Source organism: Schistocerca nitens, chromosome 3 (genome assembly GCF_023898315.1).
Source record: "Schistocerca nitens isolate TAMUIC-IGC-003100 chromosome 3, iqSchNite1.1, whole genome shotgun sequence".
Taxonomy (NCBI): Eukaryota; Metazoa; Arthropoda; class Insecta; order Orthoptera; family Acrididae; genus Schistocerca; species Schistocerca nitens.
In genome coordinates, this window is record NC_064616.1 from 422,842,804 (window position 1) to 422,868,538 (window position 25,735).

Below are 25,735 nucleotides of genomic sequence, written 5' to 3' on the forward strand. Positions count from 1 at the left end.
TAGCATGCCGCGACAGCGTGGACGTGAACCGTATGTGCAGTTGACGGACTTTGAGCGAGGGCGTATAGTGGGCATGCGGGAGGCCAGGTGGACGTACCGCCGACTTGCTCAACACGTGGGGCGTGAGGTCTCCACAGTACATCGATGTTGTCGCCAGTGGTCGGCGGAAGGTGCACGTGCCCGTCGACCTGGGACCGGACCGCAGCGACGCACGGATGCACGCCAAGACCGTAGGATCCTACGCAGTGCCGTAGGGGACCGCACCGCCACTTCCCAGCAAATTAGGGACACTGTTGCTCCTGGGGTATCGGCGAGGACCATTCGCAACCGTCTCCATGAAGCTGGGCTACGGTCCCGCACACCGTTAGGCCGTCTTCCGCTCACGCCCCAACATCGTGCAGCCCGCCTCCAGTGGTGTCGCGACAGGCGTGAATGGAGGGACGAATGGAGACGTGTCGTCTTCAACGATGAGAGTCGCTTCTGCCTTGGTGCCAATGATGGTCGTATGCGTGTTTGGCGCCGTGCAGGTGAGCGCCACAATCAGGACTGCATACGACCGAGGCACACAGGGCCAACACCCGGCATCATGGTGTGGGGAGCGATCTCCTACACTGGCCGTACACCACTGGTGATCGTCGAGGGGACACTGAATAGTGCACGGTACATCCAAACCGTCACCGAACCCATCGTTCTACCATTCCTAGACCGGCAAGGGAACTTGCTGTTCCAACAGGACAATGCACGTCCGCATGTATCCCGTGCCACCCAACGTGCTCTAGAAGGTGTAAGTCAACTACCCTGGCCAGCAAGATCTCCGGATCTGTCCCCCATTGAGCATGTTTGGGACTGGATGAAGCGTCGTCTCACGCGGTCTGCACGTCCAGCACGAACGCTGGTCCAACTGAGGCGCCAGGTGGAAATGGCATGGCAAGCCGTTCCACAGGACTACATCCAGCATCTCTACGATCGTCTCCATGGGAGAATAGCAGCCTGCATTGCTGCGAAAGGTGGATATACACTGTACTAGTGCCGACATTGTGCATGCTCTGTTGCCTGTGTCTATGTGCCTGTGGTTCTGTCAGTGTGATCATGTGATGTATCTGACCCCAGGAATGTGTCAATAAAGTTTCCCCTTCCTGGGACAATGAATTCACGGTGTTCTTATTTCAATTTCCAGGAGTGTAGTTATGATGTACTGGGCTCCATCTGGTGATTTTGTGTTATTTATGAAACAATTACACTCGGTACTAAAGTATTTAATTTCTAAATAGAATGACATACCATACTACTAAGTGGACATTTTAAATGTTTAGGTCAAACCTATTCTACAGCTATACTTAAGTTCCTTGTCATGTTGTACAATCCAAGTCTCCTCCATGCGATTTACAACAAAACTAATGGCAATCAGTAGTGCTGTTATTGACAGCATTTCCATAGAGACATCGAGATTGCAAAACCATTGTTTAAAGTTAAACTAAAGACTAGTGAATGAAAGAGGAATTGAGGACTAACAAATGAAAAACTAATAGTATTAACACACTGGAAAGAGGTACACTTTACTTGGCGTCATTAAAAATGTATTTTGCCAAGAAAAATAAAGTTCCCAAGATAAGCGTTTCAAAACAGATTTAATAAATTTCAAATTCCCGTTTTTATTTATTTATTTATTTGCGAGTATTTGCGGAGACACGGAGATCAACTGTCACTGCTTCTAAAGATAGCAGAACTTCTGGAGACAGTGGCGTTCGTCGGAACTGCTTAGCAGATCGCGCGTGTGAGTAGCGAGGGTCGAGGCGAGCGAGCGATTGCAGCGATATCATCGCTCGTGCCTGGGGCTCTTCAAACGTGAATTTGATTCGCTGGTCTAAGGTGGCGGATCATTGCGAAGACCACAAAAATCGAGGTCATTACTCTTCTGTATCACTTGAGTAAGGGGAATAATATTTAGGTTTCGTTAGTGTTTCGAAAGAAAATAAAGCATTGGCAATGTTACACAACTGCTCCGGAATCCTGTTCTAAGAAATACACGCGGCGATAGTATATTCTTGCTCCGGTAGTACATTAGAACATGGTGAAAATGCGATCCCTTAGTTTTTCAGGTAATGAAGCAATATGTGGCATTGTGTGTCCAGATTCTGCGGAATAATCTGTAGGGTTTCTAGATATATTTTAGAAAAAGACACTACATGTGTATCGAATTATTTCAGTTCAGTAATGCTGTATGGCCCGTTCTTCACCAGTAGTTTCATGACGACGACGAAACAAGACGAGTTCCGGAGATCTGTGATGTACTTAACGGTATCTTCAAATGACGAATGGCCTTGACATATAGGCGCCATACATTCGGCGAGTGGGTAACGATACGTCTTTAGAGGTGGTTACGTGGTGTAAGCGTCTACTTTCATATTGGGATTTGTTTGTTGTAGCATTTTCTTCGTTGGCATATTAAACCGGTACCCCACAAAACATGCAAAAATCTGAATTTTGACTAGGGAGAACTGATGAACGAGAGCTACCTTAAAGGCTGCTACACAGAACTGCGAGTTTGACAAGCATGCACAGATTATTTCGCTTTCAAGGAAGCATGTACGAGCATCAGTCTGTGATCCGAATACGTGGAGCATAGTGGACGATTTGCTCGTTTTGGCCAGCTTTGCCGTTTTCGACGAGGAAAGAAAACAGGAAATGTGATATGTGGGGTAAAGACTGATTTTCATCATATTATTACTTTGAGCTAAAGATATATCCACATGATTGGTATAATTATTTCAGGATCAGTAGAGAAACAGAGTTGAACCTCTTGTTACTTACACCATCTTCTACCCACAAATCAGGATATAATCGTGAGAAAAGCTGTACCTCCACACGAAAGACTGACAGCAAAATTGCAATTTATTGCTTGCTGACGGAGTTATGAAGACTTCGAATACGCATTCTTACGATCCGTAATACGCGTGTGTTCACCTGACCACTACATCTCTTCCTGCCTTTGTTGCAGGTTCCACTTTTTTCTCCCCTCTCGTGGTTGGTTCGCGGTAAATGTATCTTTTTAATACGACGTATTTCTTTGTGACAGGGTCACTTGCTTTGTATTTTGATAAACGTATAACACATGCAACATATCTCTTTACCTTACCGTTATAGACTTTCGATTTAATGTTCTTGAAATACGGCTAACTTTGGTATACGTGAATAAACGTTTCCAACAAATCGTTATTTTTTTTTACTTTATACTGTTTGTCATAATGACGCTGCGAACGGAAGACTGCGTGTGAATGCTGATATGATATGATTTGTACTCACTAGTTGATGGAACATGCGACTGCTTGAGGGACCACAACATATGTGCTGAGTTTTTGTCCTAGGATACGTTTATGTTGGAGCTGTGATAAATGGTAAGAGCGTCGAAAAGAGCAGCGGCTAAAGCAGAACGTTACTCTTAGCTTTTATGAGGTGTTTATGACGGAACTTTAAAAACAGCGTAGAGCAGGTTGTTGAACAGTGTATTTGTTTCGGCTTTGAAACTGAAGCCAGGGTATTTTTAAATATATTACTCAAGTTTTTCCATTTATTTCGTGTTGCAGCTCCCAACACTTACACGATGTCCGATTAACAATACTCCGCTCTTGAAAACTACACTGCATAACCATAAATACACAATAAATTGAGAAAAGTACATATGTTTTGCTTCATTCCAATCTTGTTCAGAAATCTGTCTACTGATTAGTCTTCTATCATTGTAGCATTTCCTTTCCGTGTTGTAGTTGCAGCTGTTACGAAAATCATATGAGAAATAACTACAGTCTTATGGGAAGAATTGCAAAAGTGAAATTTGCAGACATCGAAGGTATCAAAAAACAGGGGATGAATTGTACAACATCTGGATTTTTCTGACTGCTTGGGAAAGGTAGGAAACTGAGGAGACATGGCCTGGACAAACGAAAGAACTAGAGGTAACTGAGAGATACAGAAAGAGCATTAGATAAGAATAGACTGAAACAGGGGATGGGAATACAATAGAAGACCAACGGGTAGCTATGCGAGATGAAATAGTGAAGTCACCAGTGGATCAAATAGCAAATAATGCAAACCCTAACAGAAATCCCGGCATAAGGTACGAAATATTGAATGTCATTGACAAAAGTAGAAGATAAAAAAAATGCAGCAAATGAAACAGACAAAAGGGAATATAGCAGCCTAGAAAATAATATTTACAGGAAGTACAAAACAGCAAATCAGGAATGGCTAGAGGAGAAATGCAACGATGTAGAAGCATGCATAACTTGGGAAAGATAGATGCCGCCCGCAGGAAAATTAGAGAGATGTTTGGAGTAAAGAGAAGCAGCTGTGTGGATATCAAGAGCTCAGATGGCAACCTAGTACTAAGCAAAGAAGGGAAAGGTGAAAGGAATATATAGTAGGGTTATACACGGGAAACGAACGTGAAGATAATATTGTAGAAAGGGAAGAGTAAGTAGATGAAGATGAGTTGCACTGAAGAAGTCGAAACAAGACCTCTAGAATAGACAGCATTCCCTCAGAATTATTTTGATCTTTGGGAAAGCCAGACATACCAAAACTATTCCACGTGGTACGTTATATGATACAGGCTTTGTACGCTCAGACTTCGAGAAGAATATATTAAACCCAGTTACAAAGAAGGTAGGTGCTGACAGGTGTGAATAATACCGAAAGATCAGTTTAATAAGTCATGCTTGCAAAATACTGACACAAATTACATACAGAAGACTGAAAAAACTGGTAGGAGCCGATCTCGGGGAAGACTAGCTTGTGTTCCGGAGAGATGTAGGAACACGCAAGACAATACTGACCCTGCGACATATCCAAGAAGGTGGGTTTGCCTCTCTTCAGCCTATGGTTATAGTATTTGTGAACTTATAGAAACCTTTTGACAATACCGACTGGAGTGGACTCATTGAAATTCTAAAGGTGTCAGTGATAAAACATAGGGAGCAAAAGGTTGTTTACAACTTGAAGAGTCGAAGGACATGAAAGGGAAACAGTGGTTGAGGAAGGAGTGACACAGGTTTGTAGCTTATCCCAATATTATTCCTCCTGTATATTGAGCAAGAGGTGAAAGAAGCCAGAGGAAAATTTGGAGAAGAAATCAAAGTTCAGGAAGAAGAGATAAAACTTCGAGGTTTCCCGATGACACTGTAGTTCAGTCAGAGACAGCTAAGGATATTAAGTGCATTTGAATGGAATGGATAACGTCTTAAAAACATTGTAGGATGGACATAAACAAAAGGAAAACAATTGCAGTGAAATGCAATCGAATTAAATCAGGCTACGCTGAAAGAATTGGATTAGTAAAGGAGACGCTAAACGTAGTAGATGAGTTTTGGTATTTGGGCTGTAAAACAACAGATGATGGCGAAAGTAGAGAGGATACAGAATTTAGACTACCTACAGCACAAAAAGCATTTCTGAAAAAGGATTTTTTAACATTTAATTTAAAATCTTGGTGTTAGAAAATTTTTCTTAAAGTACTTGTGTGGAGTGTAGCCGTGTACGGAAGTGAAACGTGGACGATAAGCGGTTTAGATAAGCAGGAGAATGGAAGCTTTTCAAATGTGGCGCTACAGACAAATTATGATTAGATAGGAATCGCCAGTTGGTAATGGAGAGAAGTGTGAGGGGTAAAGGGAGATCAAGGAATGTATGCAGTAAGCAGATTCAATTGGATGTAGGATGCAGTAGTTATTCGGATATGAAGAGGTTGGCACAGGATACACTAGCGTGGAGAGCTGATAAAACCAGCCTTTAGACTGACTGCCACAACAACAGAAAGTGTATGTATTTGTGCAGCCCACTGTGGTTCAGTGCTCAGAAACTATAAACATAATTATTCTTTTGGATTTGCAGCTCATGTATAATGTTCTGTTAGGTTAAAAGCATTGGTTGCTGCTAATTATAAGCACGTAAATATTAATATAACTAACTGAAACCATCAGTCAGGAAAGAATATACAGGGCGTCAGAGTCGCCAGAAAAATTTACTCTGTTGTGTCAGCTGATACTCGCTTTTATTTATGTAGCTGGAGTCAGTCAGTGTTAACACATACCGATAAAACAAATATCGCACTAGACTAAACTGGGACCGCTCTAGCGAATGGGCAGGTAAAATTCTGCTTTAAAAATAATTTCGATTGTAACGGTAAACAAACCGACGCTTTACGTCGACACTGGGTGTCGCGCGAAGGACACAATGAGCACTATGTAATTGGGGTGACTCCTAAGAGAGAGATCGTGTATATGGGGTGAGGTGGTAGTACGGGGCGGGGCGGGCTGCCAGCTGGATCGCCCGTCAAAAACTGAATACAGATCAAACAGGAAGAAGGTGTACTGAACTGTAAAAAAAGAAAAAAAAGAGCAAAATAGAAACAGTGAACGGTCCAAGCTTAACAAGTGCAATTTTGAGTGAACATAGCAGCCGCGGCGTCGCGGTTAAGTGGTCACGGTGGGACTGTGAAACGGACGAGCCGTGTTGAAAGCTCTAACATGCCATTTATTTATTTTTTCTCACAACATCATGAAGTGCCCGTCCGGTCATTGAAATGTTTGTTCTCTTTCTGTAGTCATGGCAGTTGTCATACTATACATTGGTTATAGAAGATGAGTCATGTGGTAAGAATACGTTACCGTCGCAAGTGAACGTGATGAATAGAGAGAGCAGGCGAGATACCACATAGACGTCTCGCAGAAATGAAAGCAACAAACAAACGGGTGTGATCTATGTTACAACAAAGCAACTCAAGAGTCAAAACTTTAAAAACGTTAAAAACGTATGTTTTGACAGAGCACAGAGAAACTGTTCCGTTCATTTGTTGCAGCTTATGTGACAAACTATTATGTTTCCATCATTTCCTTGGGAGTGATCACATTCAAACAAACACCTAAATCGGGCAAGGAGGCATATCTCATTCACTTATCGTCATCAAACTTTGCGGTTCCCATTCAAAAGCCACTTCCTTTCGGCTGCTAGTAGAGTAGTTGTGCAGAATCAACTGTCATTATAGGTCCCTTCCTTACACTTCGCTGTTGCAAACGGACGTTAGACCACAACACAGACACAAATTTGGATACAGTGAACAGCGAAAGGAAAAAGGGGAAAAAACGGAAAAGTGGACACGAGGGAGATTTGAACACGGCTCGCCTGCTTCACAGTCAACAGCGTGACTACTTAACCAAGGCGCCGCTGCTTTTTCAGGCTTCTCCATATCGCACGTCTTGCTCTTAGACCGTTCACAGTTTCTACTTTGCTTTTTTTTTTCTCAGTCCAGTACACCTTCTTCCTGTGTTCATGCTTGATGTGTGTTCTTGTTTTGAAGTGCTGTCCACTGGGCTCTCTTACCACAAAATCTGAGGGGTTTGCGATGGAAGTTTCCCTTGTAAAGCATAGTTTATACGACGACATTGAGTTGCGCCGCTCATTGGAATGAGTTGCACGCAAATGGTTTCATATATGATTATAGACACGGTGACACCAGTATACATTTCAGTTTCGTCGCTTTGTGGGTTCGCCGGCCGCGGTGGTCTAGCGGTTCTAGGCGCTCTGTCAGGAAACGCGCGACTACTACGGTCGCAGGTTCAAATCCTGCCTCGGGCATGGATGTGTGTGATGTCCTTAGGTTAGTTAGGTTTAAGTAGTTCTAAGTTCTAGGGGACTGATGACCACAGATGTTAAGTCCCATAGTGCTCAGAGCCATTTGAACCATTTTTTTTTTTTTTTTGTGGGTTCCTGAGTCGTGTCTGAAATGAAAGTTTTGGCAGCTGCACGTCGCACGAGTTGTGATGGAGTTCAAGCTTGTGGCGTGGAATCGCTGTATAAGGAAAAAAAAATAATAAGAAACGTTTCTCGATTCGTAACTGAAGAAAAGACGTCAGCTCGGTTGCTCAGCAACCTTGCTGGAATAATTTATAATGGAAGATCCAAGAAGCTCTTTTAATTATTTTAGAATGTCACCAGAACTGTTCACGTTTCTGCTAAGTAGAGTTAATTATGCGATAAGGAAAAGATACTGTAATGCATGAAGCACTGTCGCCAGAACACTCGGCATATTAAAAGATGCAGTTTTAGTTGGTGATGACGTTTCTTCATTAACACCATGCGAATGGGCAGCCCTACTGCGACGTTTTGAATGGATGAATATTGAATAAAGAATGCAGCTTCTTGATCTGTGTACCCTTCCCTTCTGTCAACAATATTCCTTAAAAAAGAGTCGGTGAACACGAACGACGGGATTTTAGTCTTGTAGACGAGAGCATTTCCACAGCCAGAATTGTACTTGCTTTTATTTTTCTTAATTCAGTAGTATATCTGCTCCTAATTCAATAAATTTTGCCCTGAAGCTCAGAGACGGCCGGTGTGGCCGAGCGGTTCTAGACGCTTCAGTCTGGAACCGCGCTACCGCTACGGTTGCAGGTTCGAATCCTGCCTCGGGCATGGATGTATGTGATATCCTTAGGTTAGTTAGGTTTAAGTAGTTCTAGGGGCCTGATGACCTCAGATGTTAAGTCCTATAGTGCTCAGAGCCATTTGAACCATTTGAAGCTCAGATAGTGTCAAACCATCTATGTTCTGATCGCACATGACGTTCTCAGTAGCAGCAGTATGTTACTTATTTTTGTAATCAGGATCATTGAAATCCCACAAACACCTATGCAAACCATAGATATCCAAAAAGTGAACATTATTCTCCGTTCCCCACTTCATATTTCAGTTTGTCCACACACCATGAACACACGAAACCTCAGAACCCGTGCAGCTAGTGTCGCAGAAGCTGGAACACGCCGAAAGTGTTTAGTTTCACCAACGAGTTTGATAAACGCGCGGCGCGCATGCGCAGTGGCCGGTAGCGCAGCAGTCCGCAACCTAGTGTCGTCGTGTAAAGTAGGCTAAAGTATCAGCTCTTCAGCCGTACAGTTGTTTATTGTAATAAAGTTGAATATAAAACTACAAGAGGATGGTAATAATTTAGTGATTTCATTGATTGAAGCGGATGAACCTGATGTAACGATGGCTGCCTGCTATAGTGAGATTGTGATGGAGTTGACATTGTAATGCTGCTGTCTCTGTTGCTGTTGAAACTAATGTAGTTCGACTAGAGGTAGTCTTCAGTGTCTCGATTACCAGCTCCATTAAAACGTTAGAATGGAATTGAATTGTAGGACGGAAAGGAAGTGGGATATGCGTGAGAAACTGGTATGAAAATGTGGATTGGAGAAGTGATTGTTTCAAGAATGTATCGCGAGGGTTGGAGTAATTAAATAGATTGTCGCTATGCTTAGGGTGAATGAGTGGAGGATGATAGCAATACTGCGAAGGGTGAGATGAGATTTGGATTAGACAGGGGTATTTAAAATGGATAATGTTAAATGAGAGTGCTACTAGGAGTATGTGACTGTGTCATAAAGTTGAAATACGAAACAGGTATCCAATGTTGGCTATGAGGACGATCAAAAGAACTGATGTCTTGAAAAAGTATTATTATGAAACGGATTATACACTATGTGATCAAAAATATCCGGAAATCCACAAAAACTTACTTTTTTCGTATTAGGTGCATTGTGGTGCCACCTACTGGCAGGTACCCCATATCAGCGACCTCAGTGGTTACTAGATACCGTGAGAGGGTAGAATGGGGCGCTACGCGGAACTCAAGGACTTGGAACGTGGTCAAGTGATTGAGTGTCACTTGTGTCACACGTTTGTACGCGAGATTTCCACACTCCTAAACATCCCTAGGTCCACTGTTTCTGATGTGATAGTGAAGTGGAAACGTGAAGGGACACGTACAGCCCAAAAGCGTACAGGCCAACCTCCTCTGCTGACTGACGGAGACGGCCAACAGTTGAGGAGGGTCGTAATGTGTAATAGGCAGACATCTATCCATATCATCACAAAGGAATTCCAAACTGCATCAGGATCCACTGCAAGTACTATGACAGTTCGGTGGAAGGTGAGAAAACTTGGATTTCATGGTCGTGCGGCAGCTCATAAGCCACACATCACCGGTAAATGCCAAACGACGCCTCGCTTGGTGTGAGGAGCGTAAACATTGGACGGTTGAACAGTGGAAAAACGTTGTGTGGAGTGACGAATCACGGTGCACAATGTGGCGATCCGATGGCAGGGTGAGAATGCCCGGTGAGAGTCATCTTCCAGCGTGTGTAGTGCCAAAAAATTCGGAGGCGGCGGTGTTTTGGTGTGGTCGTGTTTTTCATGGAGGGGGCTTGCACCCCTTGTTGTGTTGTGTGGCACTATCACAGCACAGGCCTGCATTGATGTTTTAACCACCTTCTTGCTTCCCACTGTTGAAGAGAAATTCGGGGATTGCGATTGCATCTTTCAACGCGATCGACCACCTGTCCATAATGCACAGCCTGTGGCGGAGTGGTTACACGACAATAACATCCCTGTAATGGACTGGCCTGTACAGAGTCCTGACCTGAATCCTATAGAACACCTTTGGTATGTTTTGAAACGCCGACTTCGTGCCAGGCCTCATCGACCGACATAGATACCTCTCCTCAGTGCAGCACTCCGTGAAGAATGGGCTGCCATTCCCCAGGAAACCTTCCAGCACCTGATTGAACGTATGCCTGCGAGGATGGGAGCTGTCATCAAGGCTAAGGGTGGGCCAACACCATATTGAATTCCAGCATTACCGATGGAGGGCGCCGCGAACTTGTAAGTCATTTTCAGCCTGTTGTCCGGATACTTTTGATCACATAGTGTATCTTCAGTGTTGGGTGTGAGACCTAAGGAATTTCTAGTATGCAGCGGTTTATCGCTAGAGTAGGTAATGACTGTTTATTCAGTTTTCATGTGGAGTGCTTTAACTTTCCATTTATATGAGTATGTTCGGCGGTATAGATCTAAGATGTTATACTGGGGTGAGACTTGTAGATGAGGACATTGTTTCAAGAGTTGATTGGCTTTGCAGTGACACTTGAATATGGGGGTTCGTTATGTGCATTTGAGGGTTCAGTATGGTTGAGCTTTAGCTCTGGATGGTTCTGTGTAGTGTCTTTGGCTGTAGATTAGGACGTCATTCATAACGAGGTTACTAGTAGTTGAAAGGGACTCTGAAAATATTCGGTTAGGAATGTAGGACCGGTATTGTCGAGGTTTTTTGGGGCGTGTGGGATTGAGTGGGAGCTCGGATGCAGTGAGACTGAAGGTTACAGTAGGCAGTGGTTGTCAGGTTTGAAAATTGTATTATGACTGATTCTTTTCGCGGTATAAATTGAGGCATATTTGGGTTAGATAGGTAACTTTTTCATTTAAACGATATAGTTTTTGTGTCAGAGTTATAAATTACATAGAACAGAGAAACGAGAAGGTTTCAGGAGTAATGGTAGTGATGGCTATCGGTTCGGTGATATTATGTATAGGTGGAATGGTTGGTGTATCAGTGCTGAGTCCTTTGTGCGAATTCTGTTAGGAAGTGGTTTGTGACATAAGATGATAAGGCTGGTGCTGATATGAATAATGTTGGTGCAGTAGTGGAGGCCGCATGCGCTGCTGGTGCGGCTGTGACTGCACATGATGGTAGTGGTGTGGCTGCGAGCGATGCTCCAATATAAACACTGATGTGCGATCGTGGTTTACACTTTTCGCCGCTAAGCGGGTGTTGTCGCCCATGTCGTTTATCGCAGCTCCAACATAAACGTACGCCTGTTCAGTTTAGTTCGACCTACGTTATTACTTGACAATTGCAGCTGCAGAGTCAGCTGCGGCACTTTTTGTATAAAAGCATTGGAAATAAATGGCTCCGTGTTTGCCTCGTAAGATTTTATGCTTGCTAAGAAGAGTGAAAACGAAAAGAAATGCAGCACGGTGTCCAACGTATAAGGCTTTATTGGGACTTCTCCGCCGGTACAAAGGTATTTATTTATTCAAAGTAGCATGTGTTTTATTGATGACGCGTTTGTTTTTGACAGTAATGTGTGGATTACCGATTTCTTTCGATATATCAACGAATTTTCATAGTTTATCACAAATGATGTGGTTATTTCCTGGTAGTTTCTTGCATAAAGTTGCGGCAAATATTTACCGCATAATTCGTGTGTGGTGTGTGTGTGTGTGTGTGTGTGTGAGAGAGAGAGAGAGAGAGAGAGAGAGAGAGAGAGAGAGAGAGATTGTTGCTTATAATGAAGCAGAGGTATCTAACTAGTCACATAGAAGTGATTGAGAATAATTGAATATGCTGACTGGATCCAAACATTTCGCTTCAACAAGTGAGTTATCGTTGTTAAAAATGCCGGTAGTACACCTTAAAATTGGTTCAAGTGTGTTGTTCGTATTAACTCTCCAGAGTTAATGAGCAACGCGATTAAACTCTTTATCAGTGGGAACTTTGTCGCAATCTTTCGCGCTGGAAGGTCCGATAGATTACTCTTCGGAATTGTATCATAGCCATCTGAGATTCTTAATAACGAGTGTAAGGCGACGTGTGCTAGTGTATCGCAGTTTTGGACAAACAGTACTCAGCCGGCGATATTTCACGATCTTTTCATCGTCATACTGTTTCAGTTGTTCTCTGAAATTGGTATAAACATGTCCTGGAATGTAACGTTAACTGTCAAACGCCGTTGACTGTACTCTCGAATCGTTATGACCGGTAATGTATTGTACCGCAGAACTTTTAGTGACTCTTTCGCTGGGAGTTTAAATGTACGTACTAGCACAGTAAAACTACCACACGCGCGCGCGCGCGCGTGTGTGTGTGTGTGTGTGTGTGTGTGTGTGTGTGTGTGGTGGACGGGAGAGAGGGGGCGCGCAAGTCTCGAATGCATCAAAGAATTAAACGTATTCCTACATGTATCTGTAAACTATTAAAAGTCAATAATACCCCTGTGTGTCACAGATACCTCTATAGTTCTCAGATTTCGAAGCGAAAGAAATTCGTTTTAGTAAGAAAATGTCGAGGCATTTTCATGAAGTGAATTTGGAAGACTATAGAAAACATAAACAGGAGTATGATTTCTGAGGGTTCCCCAGTATGATTGACAACTATTTTAAATTCGAATGTCCAGACATGCGAACCCGATTCGTTCCCTTAAAAGATTTCGAGAGCATTTAGCTGTTAGCAGCGAGTTAACATTACTGTTTTTTTCTTGTGATCTGACGCTATATGAAGAGTGAATGTCATTTTTGTGTAACTTTGCCGTGGTGCAGCTTTTCGGCAGCCTTCTTATGTAATGCAAATGCAAATAAGGTTATGAAAAAAGCTTTCCTTTTTCAGTGCCTTTGGTGGTGAAATCAGCATTCTTATACATTGGCATAAATGATGTCGTTAGTATAACTTGTCGAGGACGTTGTGCACCGAGCGAGGCAGCGCTGTGGCTGACACCTTCGGGAGGAGCGCAATTCGAATTCTCGTACGGATGTTTTGTTTCAAATTGTTCCTAAAATCGATGAAGACGAAATCCGGGATTATTCGTTTGAAAAATACTGCCTTTACCACACCGATTATAAATTCGCTCTTGTATGCCAAGCGGACAAGTTGGTTTGTTAACCACAGAGCATAATGCTGCATCAGAGTATCTTGGTCAGTAGTCTGTCCGAACACTTCCCGCCGAAAGTATTAATTCACCTGGCATCCGTCCGCAGCTAGAGTTTCTGCCTCTGGATCACAGGGTCCCGGGTTCGATTCCCGGCTGGCAAACCGGGGACTGGGTGTTTGTGTCGTCATTATTTCATCATTATTTCAATCAGGCACTTAAATGTGATTTGCAGAGTATCCATGTAGATGTAGATTCGTGACAGTGAATAGACTGGACTGTGTACAAAATTGGGCTGTGAAAAAATTGAGACTTTGTACGGGTGCTGATGACCGCGCAGTTGAGCGCCACAGAAACCATCACCATCACCTGGCATCCGTACAGTATCTAGGCAGCTGCTTGTGTTTTTTTTTTCCCCCTGTGGGGTGAATCCGTAACTGATTGATGTTGAAGATTAACTAATGTAAGGTACTCCTGGTTAGTTGCACTGTTTAGTTGCAGCTGTTATATTGTAATTCCAGTAGTTTACTGCTACGTTATCCCAAAAATTCCTACAGTAGTCCAGATACAATTACTATTGCTCTCCACAGTCCAAGAATACTCCATGTGGCCGAGCGGTTCTAGGGGCTTCAGTCTGGAACCGCGCGACCGCTACGGTCGCAGGTTCGAATCCTGCCTCGGGCGTGGATGTGTGTGATGTCCTTAGGTTAGTTAGGTTTAAGCAGTTCTACGTTCTAGGGGACTGATGACCTCAGATGTTAAGTCCCATGGTGCTCAGAGCCATTTGAACCATTTTTTGAATACTCCGTGATCTGATAGTTTAGTTTCTGAATTTGTTTATTTCATTAAGGCATTTTATTATATTGCAGTTGTAACATCACAGAATTAAAAAAGGGATATTCGCGTTATAAATATATCCAGATTACTTTACAAGCGAATGTTGTTATAATGGAATGATTAGGCTTGCCATATTACATACGATTTCTTTCCGCCGTAGTTTCTGAGCATCTGGTCCTCGACGGAACGTTACATCCCATTCTTTGTACCTCCGTAGAAATTCGCGCACATTATAGTACTGTTTGTTCAGAAGATGACCCGAAGAGTTAATCGGAAACGAATCTCCTGAATATTGAATAACTCGAAAAAGCTAAGAGACTTTAAGTGGAACTGGGGGGCGGGGGGGGGGGGGGGGGAGGCAGTTGTCATGTAACAAACTAACGACGCTTGGTATTCCCCATTAGGAAGAACAGAACACCTTACAGATATTATCTTCGTTCACATCGGACGGCGGAAATAAGACTAGGGAAATACAAAGATAATCACTCACGCGCAATACATCTGAATCTCCTTATCGAATTTTGCAACATGTTGATTATTATGTCGTCCTCTCTCTATTTACAGCAGACCCAGCACGACGTATATATATATATCAAACAAATTACGCTATAACAATATCACGAAGGTTGGATTTAGGATAAATATACTATTGTTCGTCGCATATTTACCTCAAAGATCTCGTTACTATTGGCGGAACGTTGTAAATAAGCCGATATTCGGCAGCATGCCTTGACATCATCGCAGAGAGACTGACTTAGCGGATGAAAAATCCAGGAGCAGGAAGCGGAGCAGCAGGAGTATTGGATCCGGCAAGTCGGAAGTTTATTCCCATGTCATCTGGGCTATGGAGCTTGCAAAGGAAGGCGGAGCGAATTTTTGCTGTCCTGTTATAGAACTGTTCGATACTAAGAAACTCAGTTCAGAGTATCTCTTGGGGATTTCGTTGTTGTCATAAGAAATGAAGCACAAAAGCCATGTCGGAGAAAATTCCACAGGTCTGTAAAAATTTTTGATTACGTTCTGGAGGAAGAAGTCAATCTGTACAGAGGAAAATAGCAAAATCATATGCATATTATTTTGAATTAACACTTTCCATTTACAAAACGTTCTTCGGAAACAGAAGAAATGGTGTGTGTAATACATCATAATCGACGAACATTGTGAATGCTCTTCACCTGGAAAGCTTAAATAAAATACGTAAAGAAAGAAAAATATGAAGCTATTATAGTTTTGCTTTAGGGTAATTATTCTAGTTATAAACGTGACTCTTCAAGAATAATATGTTTCACTGTTGACAGATCTCTTCACTTTCTAGAATGTTTTATCGTTTTCCATTTAGCACAAGCGGTTTGCCGGCGCGTAACTTCTGTAAAGGCAGGACTTGATTGAAAGTTGCAGTTTCGAAACAGATTAATTACTAATAATTGTGTTTGTTCCAGCCCACCACCGCAAACCGAATGTGGCTCATCGGTTGGCGGAAGCCTACTTCCTGACACCTATACTTTGCCGACACTGTAAGTATTATTTTATGTAACCTTATGCATGGCAGGCATATCATCTTACCATTACTGATATTGTGAATAGACAACTGCTTTGTGTAAACTCAATGCCTGCAGGGTGCTGGCGGGCGACAGATACCTGCATTTTTTGTTTGCAAGGAACTGTTCTTCCGCGTTTTTACTGTTTAAATTAAAATAATTTAAGTTGTGGATAACATTTACTGTTCCTCACGACGATGTGTTCAGATTTGTATTTTTTCTCGCTGCGGCACAGCTCTGAGGACGACATAGTGTGTAGCTCGTTACATCCTTCGAAACTCATTTGCTTTGATCTCAAGTTTGCATTTTTGCTGTGTGCGGAAAGATATGAGAGATAGTAAACCATCTTTTACGGACTTTACTACTGTAGTGAGTATCGGAAGAAGTAAACGTATCAACAATTCTGATTATAAATGAAAAATGGTTTGGAATTAAAGATGGTGGCATTTGACAAGTACAGTTTCGACTTGTAGAAGAGTCAGGTAGCCGGCTAATGAAAAGTACCAATTGGCTCTAAATAATGAAGTGTGAAGTCATCCACATGGGTACTAAAATGAATCTGCCAAATTTCGCTTACATGATGAAAAATCACAAATCTGGTCTGACAATTCAACTAAATACTTAGGGATTACAGTTACGAATAATTTAAATTGGAACGATCACATATAATATGTTGTAGGGAAAGCTAACCAACGACTGATTTATTGGCAGAACACCCAGAAGATACAACAGCCTCACAAAAGAGACTGCATGCAGTAGGCCTGTCCGTCCTCTTCTGGAGTATTGTTGCGCGGTGTGGGATTCGTATCAGATAGGGTTGACGGAGGACATCGAAGAAGTTCAAATAAGGGCAGCTCGTTTTGTGTTACTGCGAAATAGGGGAGAAAGTGACAAAGAAATCATTCGCGAATTGAGGTGGCGATCACGAAAAGAAAGGAGTTTTACGTTGCGGCGATATGTTTTCACGAAATTTCAGTCTCCAACGTTCTCCTCGGAATGCGGAAATATTTTTTTGGCGCCCACCTACATAGGGAGAAATGATTATTGTAATAAAATTAGTCAGAGCTCCCACGGAAGGACTCAAGTGTTCGAGTTTCCCTTGCGCTCTTAGAGAGCGGACCGGTAGAAAAAAGCTTGAAGGGGGTTCGATGAACCCTCTGCCAGGCACTTAATTCAGAATTTTACAGTAATCATGTAGATGTAGAATGATGTCTGTGAACCATTGCTTACATCTTATTACAAACCATAGCTCATTTTCTCACGTAACACGAACTCCTGTCGCCGGCCTGGGTGGCCGAGCGGTTCTAGGCGCTACAGTCTGGAACCGCGCGACCGCTACGGTCGCAGGTTCGAATACTGCCTCGGGCATGGGTGTGTGTGATGTCCTTAGGTTATTGATTGGCGACTCCATGTTGTCTTGTGCACAACGACCAGATAACAGGTATACTTGAAAAAAGAGACAGCATTGGTCGTATATTTTTTACTATTGCAAAATCGATTTTCTGTCACTGAGTGACCATCTTCAGTGCTATATTGTATAACTTAAATTGGGATGCACTGTTGTCACTAAGCTTACGGCGATCACATAGACATTAGTGACCGCCGGCCGGAGTGGCCGTGCGGTTAAAGGCGCTACAGTCCGGTACCGCGTGACCGCTACGGTCGCAGGTTCGAATCCTGCCTCGGGCATGGATGTGTGTGATGTCCTTAGGTTAGTTAGGTTTAAGTAGTTCTAAGTTCTAGGGGACTGATGACCACAGCAGTTAAGTCCCATAGTGCTCAGAGCCATTTGAACAAACTCCTATCACTGCACAATAAAGGAAGTATTTTGGGGATTAATGTGAAATATTGTATCCACCTCTTTCTCGTGTCATAAACTTTCCACCCTTTCATTATTCATCATTGACCGAACCTACTGTAATTCATTTTGCAGCATGTAGCTCTTTGAACCGGAATTTCATTTCCGATTTTGTCACTGCTACACTTTGCTCCTTTTAAGAACCTCGGTTTCTGTTTTAATCAACGTACAAAATCTTACGGTAATTTATGGGGTACACTTAAGTTCGTAGTTAGTGAAGGCATGCTAACTGAAGCAAAAGCAAGATGAAAGAAATAAAAGTGGGGTGGTGTTTGCGATAGATAAACACGTGTATGTAGCTTCTCTTGCAATCAAAAAGCGGAAGGGCGCGTTACTAGCCACGTTTGTCTGCGTGGGGGCGCTGCCACCAAACTATTTGAAGTATTCGCTAGCTCGAAAACTCGGAACATTGACTATGAGTTAGCTAATCCTGAAAGATACAAAATTTGTCTGAAATAAGAACTACCTCGGATGAAAAAGCACGCATCAGCGCTAAAAATGTATCTGCTGCAATATTATTTCTCTTTTAGTTCAGCATCTTTGCAAGTCTCAATATGTCGATATTTTCAGTAAAGCTATTCTGTCAGCAGTGGCTAAAACGTAGAAATTATCAGCGATAGGCCGTTTAATCTAATTGCGACGTTTTGGGGTGAACAGGGTTTGTCTACCCAAATATTTGCCTGAGAAACAAAGTTTGTGATGTAAAGAAGTTACAAGTTTTGCTGTGCCGTGTTTTGATAAAATGTGACTAGCACTAAACACCTTCAGAGCTCTGCCGCGAAAACTGCATTTAATGGACCTGTTACGGTAAATCATAAATACTACATTCAAGAATTTAGGTCGTTCGTAAGATCCACAAGTACTACAGATCAAAATTGTGTAAGTTAAGACTGATCCTTGCTTTTGCATTGGTTATCCTGTTTCTCTCACATTTATCGGTTGACTTGACCCCGGTTTTGCATTGAGTTTTCGTGAGTTCTCTAATTCGTCAGAGAATATTACTGATAGCACAAGAGTAAAATGGTTAATTCGTGTGTCCCAAAGCCTGTGGTCAAGCATACTACTGTCTAATAGCACCAAGACCAAATGTTTGCTTCACACTGCCAGATCATAATGTTCTAGTGTCTGGAAATGAACCGAGGTCAGTGCCGCACAATGAAATGGCGTTCGGAAGGGCGGCAGTTCAGATCGCCTTCCGGCCACATTTAAGTTTTTGTAGTGCATGTGAATCGTTTAGGGCAAGCCTTTGAAAATGACACGGCCAGTTTCCTTCCCCATCCGAGATTGTGCTCTGACGTTAATGAATTCGTGATCGATGATAAATCAAACCCTAGCATTTCTTTTCGTGATTAGAATAGGCGAACTACCCAGTTTCGTTTTTTTACAGGCTAAATACTGTTGACAAATATTTGATTCGAACGGCTACCTGCTAGCCGGGTGCCACCGCATAAGCGTTTGTTATAGAACTGGGGTACGAAGACGGGTGACTGACTAATGTCCGATTCGTTACTAATGACATTGACAGTTTTTAGAGCTTTTTAAACAACTACTGTGAGCCTAGTGCAAGTAGTTAATACTGCAACAGTTGTATTTTGCGGCATCTGTTTTTCACTTTTTTGATGATGCTCTTTCTCCTTCACTGAAAATACATTTTATTAGCTTTATATCTTGTGTATTTGTTAGACAGATTAGCTTCAGCCGAAATATTAACCTTTAATTGCTCTGAATACGGCCATGAACACAACTGCTTTATTCTTGTCCATATATTTAACAACCGTCGGGTCACTTATTTTGTTGCTGCCTCGGTCATAACGAAGAACACGATCTTTTCTGTTCTGTCTCGTGTACGTTGACAAAACAGCGCTATGCTCGGGAGAAGAAATTGGCAACTCTTAATTTGTTGATCTGGCATATCGACATAGTCTTTACCCTAACTGATCATTTTCGCAGTTCTGAATTTTTTCAAGTATTCTTCATGGCATCTTGAAGTCTTATTTTACTAACTACGAAATTCTTGAATAGAATCAGTCGCGGAAACTAGTGTGCATGAAATGTGAACTTGTATAGTACATGTTCGATCGATAAAGTCTGATTGTAGATGCTACGAGAAATGTAATTATCTTGTCGGTCTATCTGCGGTAGAGGGCGGTCCTCTTTAATGCGTACAGTTTATTCCCCTTCGGACAGCTTTCTAAGAAGAGGGCGACGTCAGCCAAGAGAAGTGACGGTGACAATTGCTGGAGCCGGCCCAAGCGCGGCCAGTGGCCGCGGCCGCGCACGTGTTAGCCTCATTCCGCTGTACGACCAACTGCCGAAGCGTTTCCAACCCACAATAACAGCGATTTTCCGTTGCCCTGGCACTCGCACACGGAACGTTGTAGCTGCTTAAGGCTCCTCTCAATCTGCTTGCTTTTGAAATGCTCGTGGAAATAGTAAACTGTAGAACGTGCACCGTTGTTTGCCACTTCAGTGCAAGGAACAGCACTATTTCGTGGACCGTGGCCAGTATACGTGACAGTGGTTGATATTGACTTCAAAATCGACCACGAAAATGCATACAGCAGGGAGTGTGGGGAAAAGAAAGTATGTAGCATTCAAATCCGTGCGTTGAGCCCGGTGGTTGTGGCTCTCAACACTTACTGCGAGCTTAATATTTTAACGTGACGTGTGTTTGCATGCAGAAAAACTAAATTTTCATTCCTGGCAGTTAGTTCCTTAACTCAAAGTACTACTCTGCAGTTTTAGAGTGTCCAAACACATGAAAGAACTGCAGTACTTCAGAAGGCAGTCACAGGTTTCTACCCTACGCTCGATGTTCAGTCTACATATCGAGCTAGCTGTGAAATAAACGCACGGAAAAAAATTAGGAAAGGGAATTAAGGTTCAGGAAGAAGAAATACAGTGGTCAAAAGAAATGTTGCATATTACCGAAACTTCAAAGCTGAACGTTATGATCGGGAAATACGTTATGATACCAGTACAGTCCATTTTTCTATCGTGAGGCAGCAGTATATGCAGTCTATGGCACCCGTGTCATCTGTAAACATTGTAGTATTTTTGTTGTGTATTATCACGAGAGATTTGTTTCTTTGGGATGGTTTGAACAACAATAATGTACAGTCAGAGGCTCCGAATAGTCATTCCAATCGGACAGCGAATGAGACTGACTGACGTCGCAGTGAATGTCGTTGTGAGTCAAAGTTTTGTGTCTACAATTTGGAACAAGTTTCTAGCGACTGGATCAGCTGAGGATCGTCACAGTAACGGCTGCGGAAGAAATATGAACAAGTGTGCAGACCGATATCTGCGTATAACAGCAAGTAGACGCCCTCCACACAATGCGAGACGTCTACGGCAGCTATTCCAAACAGCTACAGAGTGCAGGTATCAACACAAATGATTGGAAATATGCTTCATGAGCTAGGATTACGTGCCAGACGGCATCTCAAAACTCCCAGGATTACGTGCCCAAAGACATCTCAAGGCTTCTCCTCTAAATCAAGTTCGGAGAGGGACTCGCATCGCATGGGCACGAAACTGCCCTTTGTGAGCTAGGCAGCGGTGGAACACAACGCTCTTTTCTGATGAGACCCGTATCAGTCTCCACCCTGATAGTATTGATATTGTGTGTGGAGACAACGAGGACAACGTTTATACCCTAACTGTGTAGTAAACCACCACCCTTATCAAGACTGTTCAGACGTGGGGTGTAATCACGCATGGCTGCAGGATACCCCTGCCAATACATAGGAAGATGATTGGTGTGAAGTATCGGGACGACATTATTGCACGCACTGTAGCCCCGTTTCGTGAACATATTGGAGCGGAATTCATGCTGCTGGACGACAATGCACGCTCTCATCATCACAATATTGTGAACACCTCCCTAGTGGAGCCCACAAACACTCAGATAGAACGGCCCCCACATTCTTCAGATCTCAGCTGCATTGAAAATCCATAGGCCATGCTAAAGCGAGCGATTGGCAATCGTCCTGTCCCACCAGAGACATGCCCCCTATAGGCTTATTTGGACAATTTGGCAAGTACAGCTGACTGCATTCAAAAGTGCCTCCAGTTACGACAAAGGCCTATTTGTTCATAAACAATGTGTTGTGCAAGTTGACAGTGAGACGAAACTGTAGTGTGTTGAGTGGACTCTTTTGTAAGGTGGTGGTTTTTTGTGTTTATAAAGTCGAAATATGTTCATCGCCTTCATTTTCGTTTCTTCTGACTGTATCTGACAGATCTATACCAGTTTTGTTTCCTGTTGTGCCCAGTAGTGACAATAAAGCAGTATGTAACATTTACTTTGAGCACTGTACAAACTCTAAGGTTTACAGTGACCCTGTAATGCTACCAGAGATGACAAAGGACTTGGAAGAGCTGTTGAACGGAATGGATAGTGTATTGGAAAGAGGTTATAAGATAAACGTCAAAAAAAGCAGAACAAGGATAATTAAATGTACACTACTGGCCATTAAAATTGCTACACCAAGTAGAAATGCAGATGATAAACGGGTATTCATTGGACAAATATATTATGCTAGAACTGACATGTGATTACATTTTCACGCAGTTTGGGTGCATAGATCCTGAGAAATCAGTACCCAGAACAACCACCTCTGGCCGTAATAACTGCCTTGATACTCCTGGGCATTGAGTCAAACAGAGCTTGGATGGCGTGTACAGGTACAGCTGCCCATGCACTTCAACACGATACCACAGTTCATCAAGAGTAGTGACTGGCGTATTGCGACGAGCCAGTTGCTCAGCCACCATTGACCAGACGTTTTCAATTGGTGACAGATCTGGAGAATGTGCTGGCCGTAACACATCTGAAATGTAACGACCACTGTTCAAAGTGCCGTCAATGCGAACAAGGGGTGACCGAGACGTGTAACCAATGGCACCCCATACCATCACGCCAGGTGATATGCCAGTATGGCGATGACGAACACACGCTTCCAATGTGCGTTCACCGCGATGTCGCCAATGGATGCAACCATCATAATGCTGTAAACAGAACCTGGATTCATCCGAAAAAATGACGTTTTGCCATTCGTGCACCCAGGTTCGTCGTTGAGTACACCATCGCAGGCGCTCCTATCTGTGATTCAGCGTCAAGGGTAACCGCAGCCTTGGTCTCCGAGCTGATAGTCCATGCTGCTGCAAACGTCGTCGAACTGTTCGTGCAGATGGTTGTTTTCTTGCAAACGTCCCCATCTGTTGACTCAGGGATCGAGACGTGGCTGCACGATCCGTTACAGCCACGCGGATGAGATGCCTGTCATCTCGACTGCTAGTGATACGAGGCCGTTGGGATCCAGCACGGCGTTCCGTATTACCCTCCTGAACCCACCGATTCCATATTCTGCTAACAGTCATTGGATCTCGACCAACGCGAGCAGCAATGTCGCGATACGATAAACCGCAATCGCGATAGGCTACAATCCGACCTTTATCAAAGTCGGAAACGTGATGGTACGCATTTCTCCTCCTTACACGAGGCATCACAACAACGTTTCACCAGGCAACGCCGGTCAACTGCTGTTTGTGTATGAGAAATGAGTTGGAAACTTTCCTCATGTCAGCACGTTGTAGGTGTCGCCACCGGCGCCAACCTTGTGTGAATGCTCTGAAAAGCTAATCATTTGCATATCACAGCATCTTCTTCCTGGCGGTTAAATTTCGCGTCTGTAGCACGTAGTCATCGTGGTATAGCAATTTTAATGGGCAGTAGTGCTGGAGAGTACTTTCGGAAGATGCCGAGGGAATTAGGTCAGTAAATGTGATACTAAAAGTACTAGAAAGGCTTGCTATTTGTAGAGAAAAATAGCTGACAATGGCCGAAGTAGAGAGGGTGTAAAATATAGAGGTTATAGCTAGAAAAACATTTCTGAGAAAGGGAAATATGCTAACAGTTCATATAAATTTGTAACAGAGTCCTATCTGAAGAACTTTGTCCGGTGTGTAGCCTAGCACAGAAGTGAAACGATAGCAGTAACAGTTCAAACAAGAGGAGAATAGAAACATATGAAATGTGCTACAGAAGAATGCCAAAGATTAGGTACATCGTCTGAGTAAGAAATTAAGAGATGATGAATCGGATTCGAGAGGAAATAGCTTTAGGACACGACTTCGCTAAAATAAGGTATGTGTTAATAAGACGTGTCCTGAGGTATCAAGGAATCATCAGCTGGTAATGAAGGGGAACTGTTGGTGGTAAACCATGTGGATCGAGACAAAGTCTCGGATGCTGTAACCAGTTTCCAGTGGATGTAGGGTGTAGTAATCATGCAGGGATGAAGTGTTTCACACGGTAGACTAGCCTGGAAGGTGTATCTAACTAATCTTTGGACTGAGGACCAAAATAACTGCACTTACTCGGTTATGGTCCTCCCCAATGTGTTCAATTTCTGTCTTAAAAGTTTGGACAGATACTCAAGAATAGCTGAAAAATGCTAAAAATTATACAGGGTAGTCAGAAAGAGTCTCAAAAACTTGTAAGGGTAGGTTGTGCAGAGAAATAATTGTTAAGAAAAAATTTGATACGATAAGCCGTTTCTTATTTAATTAGCATTGAAGTCAGCCAATCAGGCCGTTGTGCGCGCAATTCAGGAGGCCTGCCAGATACAATTGTCAGTCGTTCTCATGTAGTAGATCATAGCGCTCGAGACTACTCAGCCTTTGACTCTGGTTTGATCTCTGCTACCGTCCCCAGTCCTATTTTCGTATAGCTCTCTTGTCCGGTTTTACGAAACCAAAAGAAGAACGCGTTTGGCTACGCCGTCTCAGGCGGGCCGCTTGAGTTTGCGCGCGCGCTGACATGATTAACTTCAGTGCTAATTAACTTGGAAACGGCGCAGGGTATCGAATTTTTTTCATAGAAATTATTTCTCAGCACTACCAACCCCGCAACACCCTTACAATTATTTCAGGCTGTTTTTGATCACCCTGTATATAAATATAGATAACCCACAATAGATATGGCATGGGTGTGTGGTGCTAAAGTGGTCATTTTACTAAATATAATTGTAGTTTGCCTTGGGTAACTACTGATCACCTGTGAAGAACATTCTTATTGTAGGTCGATAAAGCCATATTTGTTGTAGCAACATTAGTAACCCAAAAGTAACCTAAAACCCCACGTAAGTTGATATTTTCAGTATAATTTAACTGTTACGGGGCCGATGGTCGTACCGAATCATCTTACAAAAAGATGATTCGTAGACCTACATAGTAGCTTTCACTATAGTTTAAAGACGTGCGTTTTCGTTTTTAGTAGTCTGCTGGCCATATTCTCTCAGCATGAGTGAACGTTTGAATGTAAAATCAACATTAGCAGTATGAACATGGGATCACTTAAAATTTCCGCAAAGAGCTTGAGGTACTCTCATTTATAAAAACCTAAAAAAAAAAAATCCACATTAGGAATGCATTCGTGCTTCATCCCGTATAAAACTTCCCCCACATTACAAACGATTCCGTTCAGCAAAGGACATCGTGATTTTCTGATGGCCGGTAGAATTCTGTTAATGTATTCTCTTTCAGCATTCATTCAGCGTTGGTTTTTTAGGTTGTTTTATTCGGCCAGTAGGTAGCAACCTTCACTTCAGTGGTGTGTTGCGGGTTTGTGGCTAAGGTAAATGAAGGGGCGGTGTGCATGAGCCGTTTTAGCGTTAGGATCAACGACGCTTCTCCAGCAGAGAATAGGCAAATGTCAGATTTATTTCTGTATCCTGCTGTATGGATGGAATGTTTAAAAAAATCAGACTTTTGAGAAGTTTGCTATCGAAATCCAGCAGCTCAAATGTTTACTGAATTGAATAATGGAAAAGTTTTATTAAGAAAATTTTATTAGGTCTTATTCTTCTGGGCAAGCTGCAAAGTGAGCTGCTGTCGGATCGTAAGTATATCTCGCTGTGTAACATGAACCTCACCTCGGTAATGCTTGACCTGTAGGTAGTGGG